The 16,445-nt window shown below is 44.3% G+C and overlaps 1 protein-coding gene across 1 annotated transcript in view; it reads right to left on the bottom strand.

Moving 5' to 3' along the window:
- The window catches only part of UNC79 (unc-79 homolog, NALCN channel complex subunit), a 305,852-nt gene that overhangs the window by 218,700 nt on the left and 70,707 nt on the right, over window positions 1-16,445 (bottom strand). The window lies entirely within an intron of this gene.

Here is a 16,445-nt window from a genome sequence, read left to right as displayed (position 1 = left end):
AACTTTTGGTCTGTATTATATAGACTGTATATATGTTTTTAAGAATATTTGAGCCGATGGATCCATGATATGTCCATTTTGAGATATATATATATATATCAGTGAGACACATACCTCTCTGTGTTCATCGTCTCATTAAATACATTTACATTTGACCAGCTTGGTTTTCCTGATATTGCCTGCGCCCCCGACAACCAATGTGCGAAAATTTCGTACGGGCCAACTAGTACCTCTATATTTGTGTGGTCAGCAGAGCCAAGCACTTCGTTATTCACATTATAAATGAGTGGCTAGAGTGTCATAGAGCTTAGCCAGAAGGCAGAATACAAATCTATCCCGCTGGTCGCAGGTATATATATATATCCGGTCAGCGAGAGAGACTGTATTCAGGTGTATCAACCACGCATGCCGTCTCCCCTAACGAATGAGCGTGCCAGTCCTGCAGCATTCATTGTTATAAGTTATACAGCTACAAGAGGATCAGCTGTACTACAGATGGAAAAATACAAAAGTAGTTATGGTTCTGGGAAGAAGGGCGAGCAAAAAACGGAAACTCAAAAACTCCAAGGTGGCGAAAGGGTTAAAAAAAGGGAAAACTAAGCGGTACTAATGAAAAACAGCTAGAGAGTCGATTTTCAACTAAATCACATGTTAAAAAAAAGAGCTCGTTAGAGAGGCAGAGATTGTCAGAGCTTCACCAGCCTGTGAACTGCGTCTAAAAATTGTGGAACAATTTCAGAAAAATGTTCATCAACGTAAAACTGCAAACACTATGGATATATCATCATCTACTGCACATAATATCATCAAAAGATTCAGAGATTCTGGAGAAATCCATGTGAACAAGGGATAAGGCCAACAGGTAGTATTGGATGCTTGTGATTTCCGGGCTCTCAGGTGGCACTGCATTAAATACAGGCAGGATTCAGACAACGCAAATCACTGCATGGGCTCAGGAACTCTTCTAGAAATCGTTGTCTAAGAACACAGGTCACCGTGCAATCTACAAAAGTGAAAGCTAAAGAAGTCGTGGATCAGCACAATCCAGAAATGACCACAGCTCCTTTATAATGGACAGAGGCTGTGGAAAACTGTTCTGTGATCGGATGGTCGAAAATGTAAAATTCTTCACAGAAACCCCAGAAGCAATGTCCTGCGGATTCAGGAGGAAAGGGACCATCCAGCTTGTTATCAGCAAGCAGTTCTGCATCTCTGATGGATGGGGCTGCACTTGTGTCTACAGCAGGGTCAGCAGATACATGACACTATCGATGCTGAGCATTCTATAGAGGTGATAGACGTTGCCTGGATGAAAAAAAAAGTAAAAGAACCAACACTATGGATGACCATGAAATACCAGACTAGGTAATATTGATAAAAAATAACTAATACATAATAATCAGGACAAAGGAAAATTATTATTATTATTATTATTATTTATTGTTATAGCGCCATTTATTCCAATCCAAAATCTTTCCAAAACGGGGATGCACACACCATAGAGACCAGGCGGCCTTAAAGGTATAGACCCCTAATTTGATCTGCACCTACCTTTGTCACATTGCACTTTGCTCCTATATGGAGATCTCCATTTGTCTTTTTCTTTTTTTGCACTTTATCTTGGTACAATCATATGAATATTTCCTGTTCCACTTTATTTTTAAATTTTTGTATATCTATTTTTTACATATTATGGGACCACAATAAAATTATTGGTCTGGTAGGAAGCACTTTATAAGGGTCCAGTGGGTCTTTTTGGTCTAATTATATATTGCAATTTCTATTGGTCTAAATGCTCGATTTATTTTAATTTTGGTATATGCTCTATGTTGTGTGAACATTTTAATTTATTATCCCTACTGTTTTATGTATTAATAAAGGTATTTTTTATCAATATTACCTAGTCTGGTATTTCATGGTCATCCATAGTTTTGGTTCTTTTACTCTTTATGAGTATTTTTTTACTCGTTTTTTTAGTACAACGGGGGGTCTTATATTTTACTACTATAATATTTCTCTTTTTATTGTTTAATATTTGTTTTTATCCCGTAGGTGTTACTATTGTGGTTGCCTAGATGGAGCAGATGTTGTACTATTCAGAGAACACTTTGTATATTTCAGCATGACAATAGTGAACCATATCTGCAGAAGAGGCCGCCTGCAGTCCGGACCTTTCACCAACAGAAAACATTATGAAACGAAAAATCCATCAAAGACCCCGAACTGCACATCCCGGTACATCTGTTCTGACAAGTGTCGCTACCATCAATTTCTAAATTAGTTAATTTTTTCAAATGAATTCAACTTCTGATCATCTTCCTGTATTCTATGTGATAAAATATGGATATAAGGGATTTCCGAATAATTGAATTCTGGTTTTCGTCATAATTTACACAGTGTCACAACTTTTTAGGAATTGGGTTGTACATTATGTATTACAATTCATTATTATTATAATTATACATTATTATATTCTACTATTACAATTATCAAATTATACATTGTTCCAATTATTATTTCTTAGTACATATTATATAAAACAGATTATACACTATTATTTATTATACATTACAATTACCGTATTATACAGTATTATCTATTATAATTATCATACAGTGCCTTGAAAAAGTATTCATACCCCATGAACTTTTCCACATTTTTCACCTTACACCCACAAACTTAGATGTTTTATATTGGAATTTTATGTGATACCAACATAAAGTAACAAGTATTTGTGACATTTAAAGGGAAGGTACCGCGTTTGTAGGTCATTAATAAATCACTGTAATGTAGCATAACATGCTGCTATAAGCAAGTTTGAAATGCATGTGAAACAGATTTCATGTGTTATATGAGTTTAAAGAATACACTGGGGGCTGACATCTTGGTTTTGCAGCAGTAGCAGGGCACTATCAGTGTCAAATTACGGCCCCCCATGGACATAGGAGATAATAGACCAGCGCTGACCCTATCTGTAACATTGCAGCAGCATTAGCAGTGAGCTGGGCACGCCTCTGTGGGCTGCACAACTCACTGCTGTAGGTGTGACTAGCTGCCATTTTATTATAGCCCTGTGCTCTCTATCGCAGGACAGAAGAAGCCCTCACTGCTCCTCTGTACTCCAGGCAGGCACATCCTCTGCTCCTCACACGCTGCCCTGTGTGCTTCTCCTGCTGTGTCTCTGCCTCCCCCTCACACACAGTCCCTGTGATCTCCGGTAAGCTGCACTCACAGCCTGCAGAGAGGGAGGTGACACCTGGACCTGGAGAGAGAGCAGGGCAGCTGACAGGACAGGGATTAAGGTGGGGAAGGGGGATGGCAAGAATGTTATTCACAAAAAAAACTATATGTGATATTTGCACCTTGTCGGCTTCAGCTCTATACACGCGGCCGCCACTGCCTGTGCACGGCAGTTACCAAGCTCTGGGGGAGTACGCTAGTCACCGGCCGGGACAGCGTCTCCTATACTACTATTTGCTCTGCAACATATTGGATATTTCCGGAACAGAGATTCAGAGAAGGCTTCAGATACCAACCTTACAGCACATGAGTGAACGACCTTCCCGCATGTCAGCACTGGACACAGATTTCCTTTTCTTTGATATTAAGGTAAACACATCTTGTTAATCACAGTCCTGTATGGGGAACCTTGTTTATGACATTTCCCAGTATTTTAACTATTTATGGCTTCATATAGGTGAACTTAGCGCAAATATCACATATAGTTTTCTTTGATTAACGACTTCTGGGACGATTGGGAGTGATTTCGTCCATATATTTGCTGCTTATTCACCTGGAGCAACTAAGCAGCGCCGTATGGTTCATTTTTAGACATATTTATTCACAAAAAATGCTGCTGAGCCCACTGTGTTCTGCTCCTCTGTAAACAAGCTGTGCCTCTGATGCAGTAACTGCTGGTGATAGCAAGTCACAGGGCAGTCACACACAAAATGGCTCTGCCCTGTGATGCTGCTCTTCATTCTTACTGTTAGCAGCAAAATTGGGGCAGTAACTGCTGACATCACCATTTCCCTCCCCTTTTGGGTGGTCTAATATCCCTGGGGCAGAACTGCTAAATGTTACTATAGCTGCTTGAGGTCTTAGGCTATGTTCACACTTTGCAGATTCCACTGCGGATTTTTCCGCAGCAGAATTCCAAAATCCGCAGTGAAAACCCATCGCGGTTTTTACTGCGGATTTATCGCGGTTTTTACTGCTTTTTCTTCTGATTTTCATCTGCAGTTTTCTATTGGAGCAGGTGAAAATCCGCAGAAAAGAAGTGACATGCTGCGGAAGTAATCCGCAGCGTTTCCGCGCGGATTTTTCTGCAGCATGTGCACAGCGTTTTTTGTTTCCCATAGGTTTACATTGTAATGTAAACTCATGGGAAACTGCTGCGGATCCGCAGCGGTCAAATCCGCTGCGGATCCGCAGCAAAATCCGCAAAGTGTGAATATAGCCTAAAACGGAAAATGCTCCCCCTAGTGGTAAATATGTATATTTGTAGAAAAATATATAATATTTTTCATATAGAAATGTTTGCAAACAGTGCAAACATTGCATTAATACATTTTAATTACTATTTTAAGCATAATTTCACAAAAAAACAAAATACAAGAAAACTGGTGGCACCTTCCCTTTAAAGAGAATGATATGTCGTTTACTGGTTTTCTAAATATTTTTCAAAATATAAATGTGAAAAAAGTAAGGTGCATTAGTATTCAGCCCCTCTGAGTGAATACTTTGTAGGACCACCTTTCACTGTAATTCCTGCTGCAGAATACTGGGATCTGTCTCTCCACCTTCCTCTGCAGTCTTTAGGGGTCTGTCTCTCCAGCTTTGCACATCTAGAGGTGACAATTTGTCCCTTCTCCTTTGCACAATCGCTCTCAGTGCCATTGGATGGAACGATCTGTGATCAGTAATTTTCACGTTTTGTCACAAATTCTCTTGGATTTTGGTCTGGAAGGTGACTGGGCCGTTTACACACATGAATATGCTCTGATCTAAACCCTCCATTGTGGCTCTGGCAGGATGTTTAGGGCTGTTGTGCTGCTGGAATGTGAACCTATGCCACAGTCTCAAATCTTTTGCAGCCTGTAACAGATTTTCCTCTAGGACTGCCCTGTATTTAGCTCTATCCATCTTCCCATCAGCTCTGAACAGCTTCCCTGCCCCTCCTGAAGAAAAGCCTCCCCACAGCATGATGCTGCTACCACCATGTGTGATAGTGGGGAAGGGGTTTTCAGGACGATGTGCAGTGTTACACTGACAAGCAAAAGGATAACAATGTTTTGAACTTCTAAATTTCAGTCTCCAAATCTCACCATCCACTTCTGCTTTGAACGTGACACTACCATCATTTTATAGACAATCATCTTTGCTATTTCATACATAAATTTGACTTGCAACTAGGGTTGAGCGACTTTTAGTTTATTAGGGTCAAGTCGGGTTTTGCAAAACCCGACTATCTCAAAAGTCGAGTCGAGTGGAATCGGCCGATTATCGCGAAAAGTCGGGCATCGACCGAAACACGAAACCCAATGCAAGTCAATGGGGGAGCATAGTCGGCAGTGAGTGGAGGCCAGGAAAACACTTACAGTGCCCATTTTAATGGCAAAAACATCCATTCTTGTTACTGAAGCTTGTCAATCTTAATTTACCTTATAATAATAGTAAGGCATTGGAAATTGGTGGTCATTTGGCTAAAGTTGTGGGGAGTAGGGCTGGTTCAAGTATTTAGTGGGCCCAGGAAATCTGGACCACGTCACGGCAGTGGAGCAGGGAGAGGTAAGTATTTAAACTTTGCAAATGCTGTGATCCTGAGCAAGCAGGGGGGGCCCACTCATTGGCATTGGCACTGGCACAGGGCCCCTCAAAGTACGGCGGTGTGTTTGCACGGCGGGGGCGCCTCCCACCGGCAGCGACACTTTTGCGTACTATCAGGGGCCCTGTGCCAGTGACGTCGCCAACGAGTATTCCCCCCCACACCTGATGAAGGAACCTGCACTTTCATCTGCACATTCCTCTTTGTCTCCGTGTAAGGTGGTATGGTATGCGGGAAGGGGAACCTGACTTTCAGCAGGGTCACATGCTGGCTGTGTAGCGTGCACGGGGAATGTAGCGTTATGGGTCAATGTACCAGCAGACTCATCTATCACTGGCTGGGCAATGGGCAGGATGAGGAGGAAACACAGATATAGGCCCAAAGAATAAAGTGGGCTAAATGCAGTTCAAAATTGGTAACAGGACTAACCAGGGGGCATTGCTTTGTTCAGTGGAGTACAACTGTAATGAGAGGCTGACACAGTGAGTAGGCCCAAATCAGTAAGTAGGCTAAATGCAGTTCAAAATTGGTAACAGAAGTAAACAGGCGGCACTGGTTTGTTCAGTGTAGGAGAACATCAAGGAGCGGCAGACACCGTTAGTAGGGCCAACAAAACAAGTAGGCCAAATGCAGTGTTATATTAAAAACAATTTAACGAGAGCCTGAAGATAGAAGCTAGGGAAAGGCAACCTGGAGAACACCTTGGAGCGTAAGACACCGTTTGTAGAACCCAGACCCAACTTGTAGGCCTAATACAGTGTTGTTTCAACAACTACTTAACGAGAGCCTGAAAATGGAATTTCAGGACAGGAAACCTGGAGAACAGCACGGAGCGGCATACACCGTTAGTAGGCCCCAACCAAACTAGTAGCCTCACTGCAGTTGTTCGATTAAAAAACTATTTAACAATAGCCTGAAGATTGAAGCTCAGGAAAGGCAACCAGGAGAACACCTTGGAGCGGCAGACACTGTTAGTAGGCCCCAACCAAACTAGTAGCCCCATTGCAGTTGTTCGATTAAAAAACTATTTAACGGGGGGCGTGGCCTGAAGGTGCAAGAGAGCAGTCGCACATCGCAAGAGCTCCTGCTCTGAGACTGCTTTCCACAGGGATTTTTTGGCCCCATCGAGCCCAAAGACTCCTCTGACCGGCAAGGGAGGCCTGCGATCGCCCTTAGACTACCCGGAGGGCAGGGAGAACTCTCTGCCCCAGCACAAGCCCAGCGTTTCCCCTTGGAGGGACGGGGAAGCGGCACAGACGCCGCCATCTTGGAAGCTACACAGGCCGGGAGCACGCAAGCTGCTGGGACGCCGGGAAGGTACACTCCACCCCCCTTCCCCGGCTACTCTACCTTCTCCCTGACTCTTCGCTCGCTCCCTGCTGAGCTGACAGCCGCTGGCCGGCGCCTCTGCGCTCCGGTGCGCCCCGGATTCCTCTGAGTGGTGCGGACCTGCACACCACTGAGCCCCGGCTGCTGCCCCCTGTTGGTGCGGCCGGTCAGAAGAGAGGTTACGCTTACTGGAGAGGGTGCTGAGTGAATTGCCAGCTGCGGCGCTCTATCCCTCGGCCGCTCCGGTGGATTGGTGTCTGTGGGGGTGAGAATCTGCCGGCGGTGGAGATTCTGGGGATTTCCCGCCACTCCCGGCGCCATCTTGTTGCCCCTGCAAGGGGCTGGAGTGCCTGTGTGTGTGCGCCGCTGGCGGTCTGTGCCCACCTCTCCTTCGTGGCGCGGCACTGCGTCCCTGCTACTGCCCCATACCCACCAGCTTCTGGGTCACGCTGGAGGAGGCTTAAAGCAACGCTAACACCCTGTAAAACGACACACATTTACATAGCCCCTGTGGCACCTGCTCCCCCCTGAGACTCATAGTGGAATAACACAGTAACCCTTTGGCTGCCCAGAGTTAAAAACAGTTGCACTATAGACTTACGCACGCATCTCGGAGGGGGCTTGCTGATGGGGGGCCACGGCTAATGTGGTGATGGCTGCACCCCCATGCTCCCCTAAACATTTATCTGGGATATAATTGATAGCAGCAGACATCTATGGGCAAAAACAAAAAGATCTCTGAAAACCCCACAAGCCTGCATAAGGAACCTCTTCCGGAGGATATGAAACGGTTTCTAAATCAGCCGACCCAAACAAGGAGCACGAGATCAACAATGTCGCAAGCCCCACATAAAAGCAACTCTTCTTCGGGAGAGTCACAGGCTCCACATGTTTCTCCCAAAAAATCAGCAGATATCAATAAGGGAGACAAAGACTTGCCTGAAGATATGAATATAGCTGATCTAAGCAAATACATTAAAGCTCTACCAACAAAAATGGACCTGGAAGGCTTTGCATGCAGGCTTGAGAACTCGTACAAAAAGGAGATACATAACCTACAGAAGGAGTTTACATCACGGATAGAGGATGTAGAAAAGACGCAGGATGACATCTCACAGGAACTTCAGGCACATAGAGAAATTTTAACGGACCATACTATAAGAATGGAGGAAATGTCTTCTGGCCTTGAGGATCTGGAAAATCGCAACAGGCGTAACAATATTCGCATACGGGGCCTCCCAGAGTCCGTTAGTCCTCAGGACTTAGATCGCACAGTCCAAAAAATATTTCTAGACATTCTGGGTGATTGTGAAGATAGTACCATTGAATTTGATAGGATCCATAGATCTCTTGGTCCCAAACCCACCTCTGATTTACGCCCTAGAGACGTCATTTGTAGGGTGCATTACTTCAGAACCAAGGAATCCATCATGATGGCCTCTAGGAAAAAGGGACCTCTCCAGTATGAAGGCCAACCAATTTTACTTCTATCAGACTTATCCAGGCGTACCTTGTTTTTGCGCAAAGCCCTAAAACCCCTGTTAGCAGTTCTTAAGGAAAAAGATATCCCTTATAGATGGGGGTTCCCATTTCAACTAACAGCATTCAAAAACGGGAAAAGCGCATACTTCCGCCGAATTGGGGACCTGGCCAATTTCCTAGGAACATTTGAACTGCCGTTAATAGATCTCCCAGAATGGCCTTCAACCCCAACACTTCCGGACGCTCCTCCAAGGTGGCTCAAGGTCCCTCAGTCCAAGAAAAAGCTCTCTAATGAGGTCCCTTCTGATCCTCCATGAAGTCCTTCTTTCTTCTTTTTGTTTTCTACATTTTTTTTTTTCATTTGTTTCAATAAGTTCCTGGCAATTATTGTGTTGTGTCCAGATGTTCTGCTGCAGTTAGATAGGTCCTATGTTAGTATATTGTTAATGGGCCGATCCCCCTGGCCGGATAGGCGGACATACTGGCGGCCTGCCATGGGGGTCTGGCTCAAGTTCTGAACCTTTAAATTTATGGTATCGCGAATGTTATTAATGTTTTACAACTCTCTGTCAATAAGCGAGACACCTTGATCTTATTAGATATGCTATTAATATTACTATTATTCTGCTTTGCTTGAATATCATATGCATGTAGATTCTTGATCGTAGGACCTATCAAGTTCATGGGGAAGTGGGGGGTCGGTGTTCTCCTCGGCTTCCTTTTTCCATTTGAGGTGCATGGCTCGGGGACAGGAGGGGAGCTATCTCTTCCCCTTCTGGTCGCCTCCGCCATACTGATGCGAGACCAGACTCGGTGCGTCAATCTCAACGCACCTTTTCCTATGTTCTTCACATATTTCTACCTTTTTCCTACCCTGTCTTTCTTCCCTCTTTCCCATTGTTTTTCCCCTACCACACCTGGCTATCCCGTGTCCCGGCGGGTGGGGCGCACGATGTCGCGAGAAACTGTCAAAATTTTAGATTATGGATAAAATAAAACTCTGCTCCTTTAACGTAAAGGGGCTAAATATTCCAGAGAAAAGGAGGCGGATCCTGTTCGATAGTCATAAACAACGGGTCTGTGTGCTATTGCTCCAGGAGACTCACTTCAAAACTGGAGTGATACCGCATTGTGTCACGAAAAATTATCCCAAATGGTATCACAGCTCTAACCCGTATTCCAAATCGAAAGGTGTTTCAATAGCTTTCCACAAATCCTTCATGCCTGAAATTCTAGATTCTTTAATCGACAAAAATGGCAGATATATCTTCCTACTCATCTCATGGGCAACGTATAAACTTGTAATAGCCAATGTTTATTTTCCAAACCAAGGGCAACAGACTTTTGGAGCTGAATGCAAGAGGCGTCTTGGGGAGTTTGCTGGCTCCTCTCCTGTGATACTTGGAGGCGACTTTAACATTCCAATGGACCCTGCGGTGGACGTCTCTTCAGGTAGGTCCTCCTATTCTTCATCTTCTATCAACAAAATTAGATCCCAACTACGCAGCCTGAGACTAGTAGATGTCTGGAGAGTTCTAAATCCTACAGTCAGGGATTATAGCTTCTTCTCGAAAATCCATAACACATACAGCAGAATAGATTACTTCTTTATTTCACATAGGTTACTGGACTTACAGATGGAGGCGGACGTGGGGTCGATACTGTGGTCGGATCATGCACCTATTTACTTATCTCTTTCACTTCATTCCGCCTTGGGATCGGGATTCTCCTGGCGTTTGAATGAAAATCTGCTCCTGGATCCATTATGTAAATCCGAGATTGAACAGACAATCGCGAATTTCGTGGCCGACCATGGTGGGGACACCACGTCTCCCACTATGAGATGGGAGGCTTTGAAATGTGTAGTGAGAGGCGTTCTCATTTCCCACGGCGCCCGGTTGAAAAAAGAGAGAGCGGCGGAAATAATTATCCTAACAGATCAAATCCACCAATTAGAAAATCAGCATAAACGAGATCTCGACGCCAGTACATTTGCTCGGCTTACTTCAGTTAGGCAGAAATTATTGACTATCATAGATCAAAAGTCCAAGTGTCTCAGGGAGAGACTCAGAAGCCGCTTTTACCAACTCGGCAATAAAAGTGGTAAACTTTTAGCCAGAGCCCTTAACAAACACAGCCCTAATACCTACATTCCCTTTATCAAAAACAAAGAAGGGAATAAAGTGTTCAACACTAAAGATATCCTTTCCAACTTTAGTAGATATTACGAATCTCTGTACAATATAGCAGGACATTATAAAGATGCACCTCCACAATTTCTTCATAATAAAATTAAATCATATTTGCAGGAACACAAATTGCCCATATTGCCTGAAGGCGACCTAGCCGACCTCGAAAAGGAATTCTCTACAGAAGAGGTATCCGAAACCATTAGCGCCCTAAAACAAGGGAAAAGCCCGGGCCCGGATGGGTTCTCAGCGGGCTTCTATAAATCATTTACTACATCACTGTGCCCACTGTTTCTGGAGGCCTGCAATTTTGTCTCTTCGGGAGGTTCTTTCCCTGCTCAATCACTCGCCGCCCACATTACAGTGCTTCCCAAACCTGGTAAAGACCTTTCTACATGTAATAATTATCGGCCGATTTCTTTGATAAACGTTGATATTAAAATATACGCTAAAATGTTAGCAAATAGATTATGCCCCCTCTTACCTAAACTAATAAACCAGGACCAGGTAGGCTTCGTTCCAGGGCGAGAAGCGAGAGACAACACAATCAGAACTATCTCTCTACTCGACAGAGCGAGCAGGGAGGGGGACCCCCTGTGTATCATGTCAATTGACGCTGAAAAAGCTTTTGACCGGGTTCACTGGGAATTTATCTTTCAAACCCTGGAAGAAATTGGCTTAAAAGAAAATATGATGCACAGAATTTCTGCTCTATATACCTCTCCTAGTGCCCAGGTCAAGGTCAACGGCAAACTTTCAGACGTGTTTCCGGTCGGGAATGGTACAAGGCAGGGGTGCCCACTCTCTCCCCTCTTATATATACTAACAATGGAGCACTTGGCTGTGGCATTGAGAAATAACCCCTCAATCAAAGGGATAAAACTGCGTTCCGAAGAACATAAGATAGCACTTTTTGCAGACGATATTCTGCTATACATCACGTCCCCATCTACGAGCCTACCAAACATTATCTCGGAACTGCACAAATTCGGCCTCCTAAGTAATTTTAAAATGAACTCCCACAAATCCGAAATCTTAAACATCTCATTACAACTTCCCTTGGTCGAACAACTAAAGTCCACCTTTCCATTTAAATGGCGCTTTGACTCCATCACTTACTTAGGCGTTAAAATAACCAGCCAGATATCCAAATTGTTTGAGACCAATTTTACAACAGCCCTACAAAAGGTTAATCTAGATTTAGAAAAATGGCATAGGCTCCAGTTGTCTTGGCTAGGCAGGATCAACGCAGTAAAAATGGACCTCTTACCGCGCCTTTTATACCTTTTCCAAACAATACCTCTATACTTGCCAGCTTCCTTTTTTTCTCGCCTTAAACAAATAATCACCAGGTTTATATGGTCTCATAATCGGGCACGCATTTCCTACACGTTATTAAGCAGATCAAAACTGACAGGTGGTCTGGGCCTCCCGGATCTTGCGACCTATAGTTACGCCTCATTAGGAACATGTATACTAGACCTCTATCACAACATAAATAGTAAAAAATGGGTAAAGCTAGAGAATGATCTGAATGGCTGTGACTCTCAGATTATTCTCTGGTCCGGGGGTGGATCGGGAATGGGCGCCCACCTGCCCTTCCTTACACGAAACATATCGCTTCTCATTAAAAATAGAAACTCAGACCTCAAGATCACAACTCTCCCAGGACCTTTGATCCCAATCTACGACAACCCTGCCTTCCCTGCGGGGCTAAAAAGAGAGATGTATTTAAACAAGAGAAAAGATTCCAAACCCATTCTCCATGACTATCTAAAAGAGAACAGGATGAAATCCCTCCAGGAACTATTTCCAGAGGAGGAAGCACCCTTTGCTGATTGGTTTTTTTATGAACAACTCAAAAGTTTCATTTACGCAATCTCTAAACAAACCAATATTGGCAGACCGCTAACTCCTTTTGAGACGCTTTGCACATCAACATGCCCTCCAGATCATACTGTCTCGCTGCTATATAAAATCTTCCAGGGGGGAAGGGCTCCACTGCAGGGATCACCAGCATTCTTCTCGAAATGGGAAGGTGATCTGGGAAAGCCTTTACTGCCTGAGGATAGAGAAAAAATTCTTCTCTTCACGTTTAGATCGTCATTATACGCGGTATCACAGGAGAGGAGCTACAAGATCTTGGCAAGATGGTATAGATGTCCCTCTATGGTACATGCCGTGTTCCCCACTACTCCTGACACTTGTTGGAGATGCTTAAAGGAGACTGGCTCTTATATGCACATTTGGTGGGATTGCCCCCCCATAAAAGCCTTATGGTTGGCTGTCTTTGAGCTTTATAACAAGATGTCTATCATTCAGATTCAACCTTCTCCATGCATAGCATTACTATCCTTATGTGATTTGTCGATTTCCCGATATAAAAAGAGCATCCTCAGACACTTCCTCACCGCGGTTAGGAACTTGATTCCACGCTTTTGGAAACAGGAAAAATTTCCCTCACGTGCGGAGTTTGTGGCGGAACTCAATGACATCTATAGGATGGAGCAGTTAATAAATCAATCTCTAGGCAATGTAAATAAAACCTATATCACATGGGCCCCCTGGATAGCTTTCAGGGAAACCCCTGACCTGGATCTCTGGATTTCTGAAGCCCGATGTAATACATGACTCGCTCTCGCTTATCATTAGATCATTCATCAGTTTACGTCCTGACAACTGGGACGGGATGATGGCCGCGCCTTTCCCCACCCTGCCCCATTACCCTACCCAATCCTCTCTTCTTCTTTCTACCCCTCTATCTCTTCTCTACTCTAATCTCTTTGTTTGTTTCCCACCCCTTCTTTAGTTTGAATATGCATTGTGATTACTGAATAGTCATAATGAGAATTAATATAGGTTATTATTCACTTCAATTGTTCTTTACTGTCAACATATTACAATATCAATCAGTAGTATTACTTTTTAGAATGTTAAGTGCAAGATACATGATGTTGCTGTAATGCATTTCTTGTCTAACGTGTAATTTTACCTGGTATTTTGCTGATATACTAGAGTGCATCGTTTACTTTTATTCTTCTTGCTTCACTCAATAAACATGATTTAAACAAAAAACTATTTAACAAGAGCCTGAAGATTGAAGCTCAGGAAAGGCAACCAGGAGAACACCTTGGAGCGGCAGACACTGTTAGTAGGCCCCAACCAAACTAGTAGCCCGACTGCAGTTGTTCGATTAAAAAACTATTTAACAAGAGCCTGAAGATTGAAGCTCAGGAAAGGCAACCAGGAGAACACCTTGGAGCGGCAGACACTGTTAGTAGGCCCCAACCAAACTAGTAGCCCCACTGCAGTTGTTCGATTAAAAAACTATTTAACAAGAGCCTGAAGATTGAAGCTCAGGAAAGGCAACCAGGAGAACACCTTGGAGCGGCAGACACCGTCTCTACAACCCAGACCCAACTTGTAGGCCTAATGCAGTGTTGTTTCAACAACTACTTAACAAGAGCTTCAAGATAGAAGCGAGGGAGAGGCAACAGAGAACACCTTAGAGCGGAAGACTCTGTTTGTAGACAACAACGTAACTTGTGGCCCCAATGCAGTGTTATAATTCTGACAAGCTGAAAATCAGCCTTTTCAGCCTTTTTTTTTTTTTTTTTAAAGGAGGAGGACAGCTGTATTAAGTGGCGCAGACAGACACTGCTAGTAGGCATTACACCACAAAGTAGGCTCACTGCAGGATGAAAAAAAGTTACATGGGTACACGGTCGGCATTGGTGTGCTCAGCGGAGGACAAATGGAAGGAGGGACCGCAGACAGACTTAGTAGGCCTAAAATTTTAAAAAATAGGCTCAAAGCAGTTTGAATTATCTTGCAGGGGTACACAGGCAGCATTGGTGTGGTCAGCGGAGGACGATTGGAAGGAGTGTCTGACACAGTACTCCCAAAAAATAAATAGATGTTAATGTCTAGCAAAACAACAAAACCAAAAAACAAAAGGGTGGCATACTTAGGTAGAGGGGTGGGCTCCTCTGCTGAGTTTCAGACATAGTAATTTGGCGCTAAGAATTTACTGGTGTCAATATAGGACACTGACCCTGACTATTTTAACTAGCATCATACATGTCAACAAATTGGTATTGTCAGTGCCAGGCACTGAAGGATGTCAGCGCATAGACTAAACACTGGTGGAGCTGTGAGAGATAATTTTGCAAGTGGTAGAACAGTGTTTGAGCTGGGGGGGGGAGAACTCTCTTGTGGCCGGCGGTACAGGCCCAGGGCCCCTCATGTTACAACGGTGTGTCTGACGTTGGTTGCGCGCCACCACCGCCAGGGACACTTTATTGTACTATGAGGGACCCAGTGGCAGTGCCGTCGACCAAAAACGGGCACACCCACCTCTTCAGACAAACGGCACTCTCACGGGTGCTTGCGCCAAGTGGCGAGACCACGGCCCCGTGGGGGGAGTTAGCCCATTTAGGGAGGTGTAAAGATGTCGTATGCTGGACAAACAGCTGCTGCAATTTAAGAGATTGGAACAGTAAGTAAGACCAGTCCACAAGTGAGACCTTTTTATAGGAGAGCTAGGTGTCAGCCGGGAAAGGTGGGGCAAAATAATTCGAAATCCATGAGTGGTTCATTTTAATGAAGGTTAGATCATCAACATTTTGGGTAGCCAGACGAGTCCTTTTTTCGGTCAATATTGAACCAGCAGCACTGAATACTCTATCTGATAGCACACTAGCTGCTGGGCAAGCAAGCTCCTGCAATGCATATTCTGCCAATTCAGGCCAGGTGTCTATTTTGGATGCCCAGTAATCAAATGGGAATGACGGTTGAGGGAGAACATCGATAAGGGATGAAAAATAGTTAGTAACCATACTGGACAAATGTTGTCTCCTGTCACTTTGAATTGATGCTGCAGTACCTGTCCTGTCTGCGGTCATTGCAAAATCACTCCACAACCTGGTCAGAAAACCCCTCTGTCCAACGCCACTTCTGATTTGTGCACCTCTAACACCTCTGCCCTGTTGCCCCCTGCAGCTCGTGTGAGAACCATCACCGGCGCTGTGTGCTGGGAATGCCTGAATCAAACGGTCTACCAGAGTTGCTTGTATGGTTGCTAATATTTGTTCGAGGTTCTCATGTGGCATGATATTTTGCAATTTGCCTTTATAGCGAGGATCAAGGAGGCAGGCCAACCAGTAATCATCATCGGTCATCATTTTAATAATGCGTGGGTCCCTTTTGAGGATCCGCCATGTGGGCCAAAGTTCCAGTTGTCAACTCTGCGGTTGTGCTGGGTTGAGGGGCAGTTTCAGGCAAATCTACGTCACTTGTCTCCCTCAAAAAACCTGAACCCGGCCTTCCAACGCCACCAGTTTCTATTGGCCCCGGAGAAGCTTCCTCATTCAAAAAATACTCATCCCCATCATCCTCCTCGTCCTCCTCTTCGCCCGCTACCTCGTCCTGTAGATTGCCCTGACCAGACAATGGCTGACTGTCATCAAGGCTATCCTCTTGCTCGGCTGCAGACGCCTGCTCCTTTATGTGCGTCAAACTTTGCATCAGCAGACGCATTAGGAGGATGCTCATGCTTATTATGGCGTTGTCTGCACTAACCAGCCATGTGCATTCCTCAAAACACTGAAGGACTTGAC

This window comes from Ranitomeya imitator, chromosome 1 (assembly GCF_032444005.1).
Source record: "Ranitomeya imitator isolate aRanImi1 chromosome 1, aRanImi1.pri, whole genome shotgun sequence".
NCBI classification, from domain to species: domain Eukaryota; kingdom Metazoa; phylum Chordata; class Amphibia; order Anura; family Dendrobatidae; genus Ranitomeya; species Ranitomeya imitator.
This window is presented reverse-complemented; position numbering and strand designations above follow the sequence as displayed.